Source organism: Durio zibethinus, chromosome 22 (genome assembly GCF_047325235.1).
Source record: "Durio zibethinus cultivar Kanyao isolate XHJ-2024 chromosome 22, ASM4732523v1, whole genome shotgun sequence".
Classification (NCBI taxonomy): domain Eukaryota; kingdom Viridiplantae; phylum Streptophyta; class Magnoliopsida; order Malvales; family Malvaceae; genus Durio; species Durio zibethinus.
Window position 1 is genome coordinate 1,979,145 of NC_143183.1, and position 18,619 is coordinate 1,997,763.

At 31.6% G+C, this 18,619-nt stretch overlaps 2 non-coding genes across 2 annotated transcripts; both read right to left on the reverse strand.

Moving 5' to 3' along the window:
- Positions 1–9,449: 9,449 nt before the first annotated feature.
- LOC149512448 (U2 spliceosomal RNA) lies at positions 9,450–9,645 on the reverse strand. The gene has a single exon (XR_016332268.1). It is a non-coding gene; the product is annotated as a U2 spliceosomal RNA (small nuclear RNA).
- Positions 9,646–16,025: 6,380 nt separating this feature from the next.
- Positions 16,026–16,221, reverse strand: LOC149512449 (U2 spliceosomal RNA). The gene has a single exon (XR_016332205.1). It is a non-coding gene; the product is annotated as a U2 spliceosomal RNA (small nuclear RNA).
- Positions 16,222–18,619: the final 2,398 nt, after the last annotated feature.

Here is an 18,619-nt window from a genome sequence, read left to right on the forward strand (position 1 = left end):
TGCTCAAATTGGGCTCATTATCTTGTCAAACACTAAGGGGAATTAGGGATATAGGTTTTAGGGTTTTGATAAAAAAGAATAAAAAATAAAAAGGAAGGGCTAAAGGGTAATTAGGTAAAGGGTTAGGAAAATTAATAATGTTTTTGTTTATTTTAATTATTTAATTATTTGAATTTTGATTTTTTCGATCGGTTCAAATTTAAAACTTCAACACAAAAAAGAAAAAAGATAAATTCGAGAACCAAATCAATTTAATGATGTGGGATAGGGAACTCACCCAAGTGCAGTTGTCACGGACCTAAGGGGGAGTCCTGAATCCCACATCGAACATAATAGGAGGGTCACTGGGGTATAAAAGGGTTCACACCATCTCCGCCTTGTGAGGCGCCTTTTGTAGGACAAAACCGTGAGGCCAGGGGGGCCAGAGCGGACAATACCTCACAAGGGTGTGAACCGTGGCGGTCAGGCTGATTCGGGACGCCGGAAGGGTGAATGCCCGGGTCCCGGAGCCGCGCGGGTTCGGAGCTTAAGTCTCGACCCGTGACACAGTAACATGTATCTTTCGATGACCAGTGAAAGCTGATTGCTAGTTACCTGAATATCAGAGCAAAATCTGGCAACAAAAACACTCTAACAATTACCATTTCCTTGGAAGATTATTTATTAATAATTTGCGTATTTGAAATGGTATTTGACATCTGCTTTGAGAAGGCACGGTTCATATAATCTATAGGTATAACTTCAATGTCTTGTTTTATGCTGCGTTTGGCTGCAAAATCAGTCATCTATTGAGTCTCCTTCATCCTTTCAATCATGCTTATCTTCGTTCCTGCCGTAAAGGGTATAACTTGTTAATTTCGCAGTCTTAATACCAAATTAAGTCCAATACTGAAAATATACAGTCAACTTAACGCATCTCTGCTTCGCAGATGCAGATGATTTACTAATATTTGCAAAGGGTAAGTTGGATTCTGTTATTGGTGTGAATGAGGTGCTGAAGGTGTTTTAACACCTTTTCTGGCCTGCAACTTAACTGTGAGAAAAGTGAGTTATATTCAACAGGAATTAATAGATAGGAGCTCAGTCCAATATAGCAGGTTTCAGGTTTTAAAATTGGATTGCTTTCTGTTAGATACTTGGGGGTACCTTTGGTTACCAGGAGGCTCACCGGAAAAGATTGTTCGCCACTAATGGACAAGATCACAACCAGGATTAAAAGTTGGGCAGCTAGGCATTTGTCTTATGGTGGAAGGTTGCAGCTAATGCAGTCCGTGCTGTTTGGTATGCAAAACAATTGGTCTAGGCGATTCATTATGCCAAAGCATGTGCTTAAGAAGAGAAATCAACTATGCTCCAGTTTCTTCTGGAAAAGGAGAGAAGGGTCCGCAAGGGGAGCTAGAGTGAGCCGTTGTGCAATTTGTTTCTCTAAATCTGAGGGAGGACTTGGTCTGAAAGATATAGTATCTTGGAACCAGGCTTGTCTCATGAAGAATATGCAGGACATTTTTATTAAAGTTGGTCCAATATGGATAGCATGGCTAGAAGCTTACGTTTTGAAGGAGAGGAGCATCTTGCAGGTTCCAGAACAACAAAACAGTAGCTGGAACTGGAGGAAGCTACTTCAGCTAAGATGATTGCACGGCATTTTATAAACATAGAGAATGCAGTTGAGATCTAGCTTTTTCTAAGCAACACCTACTCAGCTGCTATAGTATGAAATACGATTAGGCCGAAACAAGAGAAGGTTGAATGGCATAAACTCATATGGTTTCAATACCATATTCCAAAGCACTCTATAATATCTTGGATGGCTATATTATATAGACTTTCAACGAAGGACAGGTTGAAAACGTGGGGAATTGAGGTGTATGACAAATGTTGCCTGTGCCAGAGAGAGGACGAAACCAGAGAACATTTGTTCTTTGGATGTGATTATTCAAAATAGATTTGGCAAAAGATATTACGGAAGTGCAGGATCTTTCGGGGGTGGAGAACTGGTCCGAAGAGTTGAGATGGGCAGTGAGCAAATTGAGGGGAAAGCCTCCATCATATTGCGATTAGCCTGGAATTCCGGACATCAGATATGGAAAGAGAGCAACAGCAGGATGTTACAGGCCCTTGAACACATAAAAGATGCTGTGAGGCTTCGATTACAGGGACTAAGTGAGATACACATAAAAGATGTTGTGAGACTTCGATTACAGGGACCAAGTGAGATTGCTGCGAATACAGTAAATAAGATGATGTGTGATACGTGGAATCTTAATGTTGCTATGATAGAATAGGTTGCAATTAGAGATGCGTATATCGATGGTTTGTAAAAGACGGATTGTCGTATTGTAGTAGAATTCTGCTAGCTTGATAAATAAAATACAAATTATCAAAAAAAAAAATTTCTGAAAATATACTATAATAGAAAGAATTACGAACTTAAGATATATATGCAGACCTAAACGCACTATTACATAACATATTAACGATATATATTTTTTTGTATATTTATTGTATTTTGTATAAATACATAAAATATAAAATATAAAAATAAATTTGATTTTTTTTTCATGCAACTACAAAAAAAAAAAAATCAATTTATTTTATCACATAACTCTTTGACATATTTTTTTTCTCTTTTTTTTTTCTTTTTTTGTTCCAACCACATAAGAGTATCCAAAATCTAGTAACACTTAAATCCATTCTCAGCTAGGATGAATAATCCTTCAAAATTAAGGAAACTTATAGCCACCTCTTCTCTTGTATTATAAATTTCTCGTAGCCTTTGCCTTTGAGAAACTGCAATTACAAAAAATTGCAACCTTCCCTTCTTCTTTTTATTGCAATCTTTGTTTCAAGTTTGAATATGTCTAATGAATTAGATCAAGTTTTAGTCCCTTGTTGGAATTTGAGTTTGAGGGATAGGAAGCTTTTCTATGCATACCATTATCTAGCATGTTTCCTAATAATGAAAGGGATTATGATGATCAGTTCTCTGATGATGATTATATGAAAGATGTGGTCATATTCGATACTGATAATGATATTATGGAGATTCTTGAGGATGCTCTTGTTGATGAAGATCCTCCAAAGACGATCAGGCCTGATAGTAAATCAGCCATTGAAAGGTTGGAGAAGGTAAAGATCAATGAAAGATCATTAGTGTTATATTCGGTTTAGTTTGAAGATGTTTCAATTGGGATTGAAGCCAAACGCCTGCCCTGCGCCCATGTTTATCATACAGGTTGCATTGTTAAATGTCTTAAAGAGACGAATACATATCCATTGTACCGCTATGAAATGCCTGTTGTCGGTTTTGATCTAAATATCCCATTGCCTGCTATTGATTCTGATGTGGATTTTAAAAACATGACGACTACTAATTGATTTCAATGTCGTTTATATTATGTATTTGTTAGGGTTATGTTCTATTTCCTTTTTGTTTCTTTTGAACAATTTGTTTGTAATCTTATGGGTACATACAGAACATAAATGCATTGATACACTGACTCAAATGAAACTAAATCCAACTTAAAAAAAAGGCAGTAAAACTTTTAATCATCTAAGACTGCACTACTAATACGTCTATTACACCTTAAATTCTTCAATTTTAACTACTATGCTCTATGCACCATAGAGAATAATTTTGTTTTTGAAAAATTCTTCAATTTCTACTTATACCACCCCTTTTTGCTTTAATAAGTAAAAATGCATGCAGTAGTTTATACTTTCTGACAAAGCTTTTGAGACCAAGATATTCCCTAAAGAACATCGTTCAGTTAATGTTCAATCAAACCTGTTGAACACTAGCTTCTCAGATTTGATCTAATTTATCAATGCATTAGCAAGCATTCAAGGGTTACTCTGAAGTAGGCCTTCAGACTCAAAATATTGCTGCTAATATATGACATGATACAATCGATTATCTATAGAATGGACATTGACGAGTTTTAGAGATGAAAAGCAATGCTGTTTCAAGATTATTGTTTCCGACACCGGATTACCTGACTGTGCAGCTGCACTCGCCTTAACATTACGGTCTTGGAGACTGGGTGGTTATATTCTTTAAATTTCAACATGATTTTTTACCTTTCATTATGATCAAGTTTTCTCAAATTAAAGCATGCCTTTGATTGATTTTTTTTTTCATTGTTTAATAGGAAAAGGGATAGCAAGAAAAAATAATTGTTTATTATATTCAAGAAATTCATCATATATAAATATATATATTATTAGTGTATGTTACAAAGAATTCTGGGGGAAGTTAGGAATTAATTGTCTCCACTAATATCTTGTCTTATCTACAAACTGGACAGATACAATATATGTCATTGTTCTTTGCCGAAATCATTAAGGTTTCATTGATGGATGCTTTCATTTTTTTTTTATAAAAATCCATAAACTGCAAAATAATAAAAAATAAAAATATCAATAAAAAAATTAAGTTATTTGAAAATTTATCATTACTAATTTCACTTGTGAAAAGAATTCCTTATATTGTATACATATGTGATAAAATTCAAAACCAAACACTTACTTTATTTGGAGAATGAGGGTTTTAGTAAGAGATTTATATACTTATATTTTAACCAAATATTTAGGTGTTCAAACCGACACAGTTAGATGCAAATTATGCATATAATGCATTTTTTTAGCATTTATTTTTTTTAGGGTATTCGAGGTTGTAATGGATTGAATCATACTCACTATTAATCAATTATAACAAAAAGTTATATAGATATTCATTAGTTATAAGTTTGAATTTTACATAATATTTTAATGAATCATAAGTAATTTTGAATTATAATTAATTATAGTAGAATAATTATAAGTGACATGTTTATTTTTTTAATTTTAGTAGTACTATTATTTATTGTTATGTCTAAATCAATTGGTTAACAGTCAAAATTTAATTAACACAATTAAGCCTTTGAGTCGTCTAAGCAAAGCATAACTAAATAGCTATGTCACCTATTCTAAGGAGATGGCTTGTCCTTCACCAAAATAAGGACTCACTTAAAACTCCACCAATAACTTGTTAAAACAATCTCTTCAGAATTGACCAACTGGCATCCAACTTGTCTAGGATCAATAAATGCAGCCTATGCTTACCTTAAATTATTAAATGCAATTCCCATCCGATGGATCTTTCTCGAATTTTCCACAAATATCCTATAAACTGTCAACTATTTCAATTAGGTCATCACCTTTGATCTAATACAAACAGTAGATAAAAACCCAAGTCCGCAAGGTAACACACAAGACCCAACACTATTTAAAGTTTATCCACCGAAGCTTCCCACACCTTATCATTTTCATCTTCCTTATTTGCTTACCTTACCTTAACGTCAAACCACACCTCAGAGTAACAATTCTGATGCCCTATGATCGTACTTTTTGGTTACAGGTCGCAGATATTTTTCCCTGAAACCTCACCTTCCACCTTCTAGTCAAGACATCCAACAACACCATCAACATTCATAATTTTATTTAAAATGTATTGAAGATTAAAATGTAACTCAAGTATATCTAAATTAATGAAATTACATAAACAAATAGAAATTACAATCCTAATCGACCAACCTCAATACACATATACTCAATCTTTTTTTTTATTTTTTATTTTTTGGCAAGCACATATACTTATAATTTAATATTTTTTGAAGAAATTTTTTTTGGAAAAAAATTCCAAGTGTACAATTCCATGACCATTAGAAAGGAAAAAGGAGAAGGAAGGATCCTTCAAATTCAAACAAAGATGCATGTCTTATGATTCCCAGATTGTCTCTTTTTATAGTATTCACAACAAGTAGAAGTATAATAAAATTTCAATCACTCAAACACAAATTTGGGGAATTGGGGAAATTTGAAAGGGCCAAACACTTTCTCTAACCAGTTGTGACCAACCAAAATGAGTATTGCCAATTTGCCATGCATTATCGTTATCATATCCTATTCCAGGCTCTAGCTTCAAGTTTTTCAATAGCTTTGGCCAGTTTCATCATTCATTATGTGACAATTATTCCACCCTTATTTGAATTTTCTGACAACTAATGCACACAACGGTTTGCAACATTTTTTAAAAAAGTTTAAATTATGGTAAGAAACTAAACCAGGGTTGTAACACTCATTTATGGAAGAGCTATTAAGTGGTTCTCTGGCAAATCTTGAAAAAAAATTTTTCTATAGGAGGGCATAACCCAAAGGGAAAGGGAAAAAATCATGGCTTGAAGTAAGATTTGGTGTCTTCTTAGAGTTACTTGCTCACTACCTCAAGAGGTCGCAGACGACAAATTTTGAACTTTGATTTTAAGATAAAGTTAACTAAAATAGTAATTTAAATAATAAAAAAGAAATATGAGCAAAATGTGTTGTATACAAGAGTTACAGTTAGCAATGGTTACCATTAATAATATTTGAATCTTACTATTTTTTTAAATTAAGGCGATGAACTTATCAATTGAATCAATTCGTCTGATTTAATTTTATTAAGAAAATTAAAATTTTAATTTAATTTTTATTAAATTTATATATTTTTTATTTAACACTTATGACAATATTATTGATTTTAATATATAATTGATGGATATAGTTAAGAAATGACAATGTGATTTTAAGTTTTATTAAATTATAATACATATAATCAACACCAATTTAAATATACATGCATATATTTATATATATCTATATACATATAAATAGATAGATAAATAGATATACTCCAAACATTTTTAAAATTTTTGGAAAGGGTAAGGACCCTCAAGCTCCCATTATGAATTGTTTCTAGAACATTTACATATAATATAACCCACAATTTCTCTTAAAAAATTTTAACATTTGAGAGAATTCAAGAGTTGCATACTTTTAATTATACCTTACTTAGCAATAAAATATATGTCAAATTCAAACCTAAGCATGTGGCTTAATATAGTGTAATTATCCACTTATACATCTTATATATATTTATTAAATATTTATTGTATTATGTATAAATACGTTAACTAAAGAATATAAATTTAATTTTTTTCACATGCAACAACCAAAAGAAATCAATTTATTTTACATTTTTCTCAATTTTTTCACTATTTTTTTTGTTCCAGCCACATAAGAGTGTCCAAAATCTAATAAAACTTAAAATCCATTTGTAGTTGGGATGAATAATCCTTCAAAATTAAGGAAACTTAGAGCCCCCTCTTCTCTTGTATCATAAATTTCTCAAGGCTTCGATTTTTTTCTCATACAACTACAAAAAATAAATCAATTTATTTTATCACATAACTCTTTCTTTGACGTATTTTTTCTCATTTTTTCACTTTTTTCTGTTCCAGCTACATAAGAGTGTCCAAAATATTGTAATACTTAAATCCGATGAATAATCCTTCAAATTTAAAGAAACTTAAAATCACTTCTTCTCTTGTGTTATAAATTTCTCATGGGCTTTGCTTTTCAAAAATTGCAATTACAAAAAATTGCAACCTTCCATTCTTCTTTTTATTGCATCCTTTGTTTCAAGTTTTAATATGTCTGATTAATTAGATCAAGTTTTAGTCCCTTGTTGGAATTTGAGTTTAGAGGGATAGGAGGCTTTTCTATGCATACCATTATCCAGCATATTTCTTAATAATGAAAGGGATGATGATGATCAGTTCTCTGATGATGCTTACATGGAAGATGTGGTAGTATTCGATATTGATGATGATATTATGGAGATTCTTGATGATGCTCTTGCTGATAACAATCCTTCAAAAATGATCAAGCCTGCTAGAAAATCAGCCATTGAAGGGTTGAAGAAGGTAAAGATCGATGAAAGATCATTGGTCATGTGTTCGGTGTGCTTTGAAGATGTTTCAATCGGGACTGAAGCCAAATGCCTGCCCTGCTCCCATGTTTATCATACAGGTTGCATTGTTAAATGGCTTAAAGAGAGGAATTGTCGATTTTGATCTAAATGTTGTCTTGTCTGCCATTGATTTTGACGTGAATTCTAAGAAAATGACTGCTACTAATTGATTTCAATGTCATTTATAATATGTAATTATTGGGGTTTTGTTCTGTTTTCTTTTTGTTTCTTTTGAACAATTTGTTTGTAATCTTAAGGGTACTCAAATCAGAATGAAATTGTCATTTGGAACCCAAACCCTAAACCCTAGTCACCCAAGTCCTTATGTTGCATGATTATTAAAAAATATACCGAACTAATTCTGATGTTTTGGTATTTCTTATAATCTGTCAATTTCTATACATGACCGTGCTCTCTACAACTTACTGATATAAATTCTTGTTGATTAGTTTGTTTTGTTTTGCAGGGTTTTTCTATTTCTTATAAGTACCTTTGAGACCAAGATTGGTCCTAAACAACATTGTTCAGTCAATCAATGTTTGATCAAATCAAGTGGACACTTTACAGGAACTGGGCACATACAGAGCGTTGAGTTAGTATTCATGAGAGCAAACAAGAGAAGCTAGTGTTTCCAACACAATGAATTGATATACTGACTCAAATGAAACTAAATCCAATGAATTGATATACTGACTCAAATGAAACTAAATCCAACTTAGAAAAAGGCAGTAAAACTTTTAATCGTAGCTAAAAAATAGGAATAGAAAGCGAAGAAAATGGACTCAAATCTCGCTTGTTTTTTAAGTGGTGACGTCTTGTCAGAGCCTTTGAGTTGATGGTATGGGTATTGGAAGTGTTAATAGTTTGGTGATTGTATTGCTAGATCTATTCTTCCTAATTCTCTAGTCATAGATGTATTGTATTGTTGCGAATGCGCCTCAGTCTCAAGTTTCAAGTGTTTGAGGAAGTGAGCGAAGTTTCTAATGTGAGAGGAATAATATTCGAAAACTTTTTTTTTTAGACTATGCTTAATGGATATTTTTAGTTCATAATTCTCTTTAGACTCTAATTACCCATTTCTATAAGAATTCTAAAATTCTTTTCCAGTTTTAGATCTCTCAACAACAACCTCTTACTCTGTAAATCTATTACAAATTCATAAATCCCCAGTTTTAGATCTCTCAACAACAACCTCTTACTCTGTAAATCTATTACAAATTCATAAATCCTCCAAGGGATTTTTATATTTGATTATATGTTGCATACCTGGTATGCACAAAACACAAAAAAGGGCAGTTATTTTATTTTCATCAGAGAACGATTATTCGATTATTTTTCCTCTTATCTAAGACTGCATTACTAGAATCAAACTTTGTGCCCATATTGGGTGTTTTCAACATTCTGTTTCAGTTCTATTTTCTGTTGTATTTTTGGTTCCGTGTCTCTTTGTCTAACAGCTCTGAATATTTTGTAGCATGCCTCCTGATTTAAATACAAAAAACATCAAATTGTTTGAAAAGAATCCTCTATTTTTCACAACCACTTTGATCTGACAAGCTTTCAACAGAAATTTTTTTGTTAAACACAAAGAAGGTCGAATCTATTTCAACTAGAACTGGTAGGGTGCGCCTGGCCCATGCAGTAGTGCAACGCATAGGCGACGCTCGAAAACCCCAGCAGCAAGCTGCTGTGATGGGCCTTCGCCCTCAAAAAATTAATTTAATATCATGTGGATCAATGACCCACGTATCAGATATTAAACTGATAAGAACAGATACTACACTTGATCTTAGCCAAAAGGCCGAGAAAGGTATGCTTTGTAAATGTTCTCAACTTCTCTTTTATAAATTGCCTCGGCCAAACCCTTTTCAACTGTTCATGATGTGGAATAGAGAACACAGCCAAGTGCAGTAACATCTTATCTTTCGATGACCAGACTTCGAAAACTCTCAAATAGTTACCTGAATATCAGAGCAAAATCTGGCAACAAGAACACTCCTAACATTTACCATTTCCTTGGGAGGTTATTTATTAATAATTTATGTGGTCAAAATGGTATTTGGCATCCGCTTCGAGAAGGCAGTGTTCATATAATCTATAGGTATAAATTCAATGACTGGTTTTACGCTGTGTTTAGCTGCGAAATCAGTCATCTGTTGAGTCTCCTTCATTCTTTCAATCATGCTTATCTTCCTTGCCGTTAAGGGTATAATTCTTGTTAATTACTCAGTCTTAATATCAAATCATGTCCAATACTAAAAATCTATACTTTCTATATTAAAAGTATCCCTAAGGTTTAAGAAAGTTAATAGCTTACCTAACTTATGAGTTTTGTGGGCTTTGAGATATGAGCAGTGGGTCTGTGTTTAACTGCCTTTTTTTTTTTGCTTTTTTTTTTTTTTGTGGTGAGCTTTAGAATTTGTGGTATTTTATTTATTGTTTATTGAGTAGGATTTTTTTCAGTTTTGTTTGAGAGGGCAGAGGGTTCAGTATTATCAGTACCAGCATTCAAGTTCATAGTCACTTCAAATGATGTTGCATGAAACTTTCTTTAAAGAGCGACAAAGTAAAGCCAATTATTGATCCCAATGGCATTTTTCCTTTCTCTTAAATTGTCTAAAGACTTTTTTATGTTGAAATTGGAAGAGTTATAGAAAAAGTGGTCGTATACCAATCCCATGAGACAAAAATTTCTTGTATAGTACTTAATATAATCCGTTCATAATATTTGATTTTAAATTGTGTATTTTAATTATGGTTATATTAAGATATGAAATAACAAATTTTTTAATAAATTAAATAATCCCCTCTATACTCTTAAAAAGATATGTGTCGAGAGTATAGAGAATTTATAGTTAATTTTATATAATAGTTATTGCTATTTACGAAACATAAATAATGAAATTTTAAAAAGTTTAAATCCTATCATATTATTCATAATATAAATATTTTTTTTAATTTTAAAATATAATATTTAAGTTGATGTACAAAACCATAAAAATTGATTTACATGATTTACACCTAAATTATTGGTGTAAATGTTTCTTAAACCTATATTGACTTTTAAATAAACCAGAGCAATCTATCAGTTCGGTTAAGTCAATTATAAAAACTTAAAAACCGATTAATTGGGCTTCATCTGTTTAGGTAACCAAATTGACTAATTAATAGCACGAAAATAAAAAGTAATTGAAATGACTTAAATCAATTGGTTTTGTCGATTTTGTTGGTCCTTTAGTTTCTAGCAAGTTTGGTCAAAGATTATTTGTCATAATTAATCACTGTATTATCTTTTTGAATTTGACTATTTTCCATCCTATGATTTTGAACTAATCCATGTGTGGATAATTAAGTTGATCAAATTATGTAACGGATATCTGTACATTAGTTAAATGATTAGATTAATTCTCATATCTTAATGTTTTCAAATTGGATTCATATACTTCATTTTATTATCAAATTGAATCAAATTGTTAATAGTTCAAACTTGTTCCGTTAAACTTGATAATGTGATATTTTAATTTTTTTTATGTGACATTTTTGCTTACGTGACAATTAACTTTGTTGACATGTAAAGTCTATGTGGTCAAATATGATAACGTGATAAAATTTTTTGACATGTCATCAGTTTTTCATGCCAACTTCTCTTAATTTGCACAACTTATCCTTATATTTTGGTTAAATGGTGGAATTAGTCTTTTTATCTTAATGTATGTTCAATTTGATCCCTATACATAAATTAACTATCGAATTTACGATTTAATCTAAAATAAGTAAAATAAAACTAAAATAAAAGACAAAAAAACTTTTCAATACAGATAGATCGAATTGTAAACAAAGTCAATGTATAGGTCAACACAAGATTTGCACCAAACCCCTCTTGAAAAATAACATCGTTTCAACCTATTATAAAAACAATTTCTTTTTTAATTTTCCTTTTTTCTCCTCTTTCATCCTTGTTTTTCTCTTACTTCTTTTTACAAGTCTCCTCCAAAGAACTCATATTTTAATGGGATTTATAGAAATCAGGGATTGAAAAATTCAACAATCACAGAAAATTTATCCATAAAAACTAAAACCGTTAATACCCAGAAATCGATTATCGACACCACCATTTTGTATCATCATCTAAAGCAAAATTGAGCATAATACCCTAAAAATTATAAATTTCAAACCTTTAAAAAAAAATTTCTCGGTAAAAAACTATTTCTAATGGTTTTTGCTAATTGTCTTTATTTTTGTTGTGTTACCTTGTCGATCGCTATTGAATTCTCAATTTTTTTTCAAATTAATATTTCCAAAAAAATTTTCATATTTTCCTTAACTTTTTTCAATTTTTTATTTTTTTTTATTTTTTTTTACTTTGACTTCTTGATTTTCACTAACTAAACAATAAAATAAATAAAATACTTTTAGAGTTTTAAATTTGGGTTTAAAATTCAATTTCACAGTTAAACCAATTGATCAAAAAATGATTTTAGAGCCTAATGTCGAGATGAAATTTCAAAGCCATTTAATATTGAAATTTTTTTTCAAAATGAATAGAATGTCTACAATTGCTTTTATTGTTGACGGTATATCTTAGTTTGTTGACTATGATTTTTTCAATCTAATTTTTATGCTTTAGTCATTTTACAAGTTTTTTTTTATTTTTTATATTTTAAGAATATCATAAAAGAAATTAACAAAAAGTGAAAAAATAAAATAAATAAAAAATAAAGAAAATATATAATTTAGTTTATTTTGGGCTTATAGTCTAATTTGAGATTAACCCAATTTGTCAAATTAAGTCCAATTAATAATTCAAATATCCAAAAAAAATTTATCTAAATATGAAAAAAAATATCACGCTCAAATTAATAATTTATGCTTTTATATGTTATTTTAGATCAAATTTTAAATTTGATAATTAATTGATATATAAGGATCAAATTTGAACACATATTAAAGTAGAATGACTAATTCTATTATTTAACCAAAGTATAGAGACGAGCCGTGTAATTTGAGAAAAGTTGATGTGAAAAAATGATGAAGTGTTAAAAAATTTTACCACATCATCACTTTTTATCACGATGACTTTACACATCAACAAAGTCAATGGCCATATAAGCAAAAATGCTATATTAAAAAAGTTAAAATATTATATTATCAATTTTTACAGAAAAAAGTTCGAACGATTAATAAATTAACTAAAGTCGACTATTAAATGAATAGGAATCCAATTTGAACAGATTAAGATAAATGGACTAATTTTACTATTTAACTAAAGTACATATATCTGTTATATAATTTGACCTAATTAGGTTCATCACACAATAAACACTTCCCATCGCAGTCATCGACATAACCTCCAAGACTCTATCTCTCTCTATTGCCTTAAATTCATATAAGACATAAAAAACAAATTCTAGGAGCAAGCCAAGCAACACTAAGCCATTTCTTAAAATCTCACGTCAAGAGTCTATTAAAGGTGGTCTAAGTTTATTGTATAAATTTATGGTCTTATTTTTGTTCAAGTCATTTATAGAAAATTTTAGTACAGAAAATGACCAACATTCTCTGTCTCTCAAATATCTATATCTCTGATAACAAGAGGAATTGGGGTGCAACCATGGGGTTTAACAAGATAGAGATGAAGTTGATTGAGGATAAAACTTGCAGGTAAGTTACATTCTCAAAATATCGAGTAGATTTGCTTAAGAAATCCATGAAATTTCTATACTTTGTGGTGCTCAAATTGGGCTCATTATCTTCTCAAACACTAAGGGGAATTAGGGATATAGATTTTAGAGTTTTGATAAAAAAGAATAAAAAATAGAAAGGAAGGGCTAAAGGGTAATTAGGTAAAGGGTTAGGAAAATTAATAATGTTTTTGTTCATTTTAAATATTTAATTATTTGAATTTTGATTTTTTCGATCGGTTCAAATTTAAAACTTCAACACGAAAAAGAAAAAAGATAAATTCCAGAACCAAATCGATTTAATGTCTTAAATAAAAAAATCCAAATTGATTTAATTAAAATGAACGATTTAGATCAATTTTATTGATTTAAAGTTAATGCTTTCTCCTACTTTAAACAATAAAAAATGAAATAGAATGATGCTTTCTCTTAATCCTTTTACATATTGCTCCTATTAAAAATCTTTTGAATTATGTTTTGTTATACTAAAATGCAAATAGAATGATGTTTATATTGCCTTTGATATAATCAAAATAAAAATGGCTATTCCTCTTATTTTCTTAAAATTATAGCAACTTGAATTAGGATAACCGACGCGGAATGCAGTTACAGCAATAGTATACTCTAATAAAAAATATTACGAACTTAAGATACATATGTAGAGCTCACCTCACTCTTACTTAACATATAAAAAAGGTTCTTCCTCTTATTTTCTTAAAATTATAGCAACCTGAATGAGGATAATCGACGCGGAACATAGTTACCACAATAGTATACTATAATAAAAAATATTATGAACTCAAGATACATATGTAGAGCTCACCTCACTCTTACTTAACATATTAACAATAGATTTTTTATTATATATTTATTATATTATGTATAAATACATAAAATAAAGATTATCAATCTAAATTTGATTTTTTTCACATGCAACTACAGCAAAAAAAAATCAATTTATTTTATCACATAACTCTTTCTTTGACCTATTTTTTCTCAATTTTTTTTCATTTATTTTTTTCCAGCCACATAAGAGTGTCCAAAATCTAGTAATACTTAAATCCGTTCTCAGCTAGGATGAATAATCCTTCAAAGTTAAAGAAACTTAAAGTCGCCTCTTCTCTTGTATTATAAATTTCTCATAGGCTTTGCCTTTGAGAAATTGCAAATACAAAAAATTGCAACCTTCCATTCTTCTTTTTGTTGCATTCCTTGTTTCAAGTTTGAATATGTCTGATGAATTAATTCAAGTTTTAGTCCCATGTTTGGAACGTGAGTTTAGAGGAACATGAGGCTTTTCTATGCATACTATTATCCAACATGTTTCCTAATAATGAAAGGGATGATGATGATCAATTCTTTGATGATGCTTACATGGAAGATGTGGTCATATTCGATACTGATGATGATATTATGGAGTTTCTTGAGGATGCTCTTATTGATGACGATCCACCAAAGATGATCAGGCCTGCCAGTAAATCAGCCATTGAAGGGTTGGAGAAGGTAAAGATCGATGAAAGATAATTAGTGTCGTGTTTGGTGTGCTTTGAAGATGTTTCAATCGGGACTGAAGCCAAACGCCTGCCCTGCTCCAATGTTTATCGTATAGGTTGCGTTGTTAAATGATTTAAAGAGAGAAATACATGTCCATTGTGCCGCTATAAAATGCCTGTTGTGGATTTTGATCTAATTGTCCCATTGCCTGCCATTGATTCTAATGTGGACTCTGAGAACATGACTGCTACTAATTGATTTCAAGTGTCATTTATAGTATGTATTTATTAGGGTTATGTTCTATTTTCTTTTTGTTTCTTTTGAACAATTTGTTTGTAAACTTAAGGGTACCCAAATCATAGTGAAATTGTCATTTGGAACCCAAAACCTAAACCCTAATCACCCAAGTCCTTATCTTACATGATTATTAAAAAATTTACTGCACTTTTCCTTTTAATTCTGATGTTTTTGTATTTCTTATAATATGTTATTTCTATACATGACCATGCTCTCTACAACTATTGATATAAATTCTTGTTGATTAGTTTGTTTTGTTTAGCAGGGTTTTTCTATTTCTTATCAATATCTTTGAGACCAAGATTGGTCCTAAAGAACACTGTTCAGTCAGTCAATGTTTTGATCAAATCAAGTGGATACTTTACAGAAACTGGGACGTTGAGTTAGTATTCACGAGAGCAAACAAGAGAAGCTAGTGTTTCCAACAAAATGAATTGATACACTGACTCAAACGAAATTAAATCCAACTTTTAATCGAAGGCAGTAAAACTTTTAATCATCTAAGACTGCAATACTAATATGTCTATTACACCTTTTACAGAATCAAAATTTGTGTCCATATTGAATGTTTTCAACATTCTCTTTCAGTTCTATGTACCGCTGTAACAGAGCTCCGAATTTTTTGTAGCATGACTCCTGATTTAAATACAGAAAACATCTGATCTTACTTACATTTAACAGAAAACTTCTTGTTCAACAGAGAAAAAACCAGAATCTATTTGGTGGGGTGCGCCTGACCCATCCAGCAGTGCAACGCATGGGCGACACTTGAAGACCCCGGTAGCAAGCTACCGTGATGGACCTTCTCCCTCAAAAAATTAATTTAATATCATGTGGATCAATGACCCACGTATCAGATATTAAACTGATAAGAACAGATACTACACTTGATCTTAGCCAAAAGGCCGAGAAAGGTATGCCTTGCAATCGCTCTCAACTTCTCTCTCATAACTTGTCTCGCCCAAACCCTATTCAACTGTTCATGATGTGGGATAGGGAACTCACCCAAGTGCAGTAACATGTATCTTTCGATGACCAGTGAAAGCTGATTGCTAGTTACCTGAATATCAGAGCAAAATCTGGCAACAAAAACACTCTAACAATTACCATTTCCTTGGAAGATTATTTATTAATAATTTGCGTATTTGAAATGGTATTTGACATCTGCTTTGAGAAGGCACGGTTCATATAATCTATAGGTATAACTTCAATGTCTTGTTTTATGCTGCGTTTAGCTGCAAAATCAGTCATCTATTGAGTCTCCTTCATCCTTTCAATCATGCTTATCTTCGTTCCCGCCGTAAAGGGTATAACTTGTTAATTTCTCAGTCTTAATACCAAATTAAGTCCAATACTAAAAATATACAGTCAACTTAACGCATCTCTGCTTCGCAGATGATTTACTAATATTTGCAAAGGGTAAGTTGGATTCTGTTATTGGTGTGAAGGAGGTGCTGAAGGTGTTTTAACACCTTTTCTGGCCTGCAACTTAACTGTGAGAAAAGTGAGTTATATTCAACAGGAATTAATAGATGGGAGCTCAGTCCAATATAGCAGGTTTCTGGTTTTAAAATTGGATTGCTTTCGGTTAGATACTTGGGGGTACCTTTGGTTACCAGGAGGCTCACCGGAAAAGATTGTGCGCCACTAATGGACAAGATCACAACCAGGATTAAAAGTTGGGCGGCTAGGCATTTGTCTTATGGTGGAAGGTTGCAGTTAATGCAGTCCGTGCTGTTTGGTATGCAAAACTATTGGTCTAGGCGATTCATTATGCCAAAGCATGTGCTTAAGAAGAGAAATCAACTATGCTCCAGTTTCTTCTGGAAAAGGAGAGAAGGGTCCGCAAGGGGAGCTAGAGTGAGCCGTTGTGCAATTTGTTTCTCTAAATCTGAGGGAGGACGTGGTCTGAAAGATATAGTATCTTGGAACCAGGCTTGTCTCATGAAGAATATGCAGGACATTTTTATTAAAGCTGGTCCAATATGGATAGCATGGCTAGAAGCTTACGTTTTGAAGGAGAGAAGCATCTTGTTGGTTCCAGAACAACAAAACAGTAGCTGGAACTGGAGGAAGCTACTTCAGCTTAGATAGATTGCACGGCATTTTATAAACATAGAGAATGGAGTTGAGATCTAGCTTTTTCTAAGCAACACCTACTCAGCTGCTATAGTATGAAATGCGATTAGGCCGAAACAAGAGAAGGTTGAATGGCATAAACTCATATGGTTTCAATACCATATTCCAAAGCACTCTATAATATCTTGGATGGTTATATTATATAGACTTTCAACGAAGGACAGGTTGAAAACGTGGGGAATTGAGGTGTATGACAAATGTTGCCTGTGCCAGAGAGAGGACGAAACCAGGGAACGTTTGTTCTTTGGATGTGATTATTCAAAATAGATTTGGCAAAAGATATTACGGAAGTGCAGGATCTTTCGGGGGTGGAGAACTGGTCCGAAGAGTTGAGATGGGCAGTGAGCAAATTGAGGGGAAAGCCTCCATCATATTGCGATTAGCCTGGAATTCCGGACATCAGATATGGAAAGAGAGCAACAGCAGGATGTTGCAGGTCCTTGAACACATAAAAGATGCTGTGAGGCTTCGATTACAGGGACTAAGTGAGATACACATAAAAGATGTTGTGAGACTTCGATTACAGGGACCAAGTCAGATTGCTGCGAATACAGTAAATAAGATGATGTGTGATACGTGGAATCTTAATGTTGCTATGATAGAATAGGTTGCAACTAGAGATGCGTATATCGATGGTTTGTAAAAGACGGATTGTCGTATTGTAGTAGAATTCTGCTAGCTTGATAAATAAAATACAAACTATCAAAAAAAAAAAAAATTCTGAAAATATACTATAATACAAAAATTACGAACTTAAGATATCTATGCAGACCTAAACGCACTATTACATAACATATTAACGATATATATTTTTTTGTATATTTATTGTATTTTGTATAAATACATAAAATATAAAATATAAAAATAAATTTGATTTTTTTTTCATGCAACTACAAAAAAAAAAAAATCAATTTATTTTATCACATAACTCTTTGACATATTTTTTTTCTCTTTTTTTTTTCTTTTTTTGTTCCAACCACATAAGAGTATCCAAAATCTAGTAACACTTAAATCCATTCTCAGCTAGGATGAATAATCCTTCAAAATTAAGGAAACTTATAGCCACCTCTTCTCTTGTATTATAAATTTCTCGTAGCCTTTGCCTTTGAGAAACTGCAATTACAAAAAATTGCAACCTTCCCTTCTTCTTTTTATTGCAATCTTTGTTTCAAGTTTG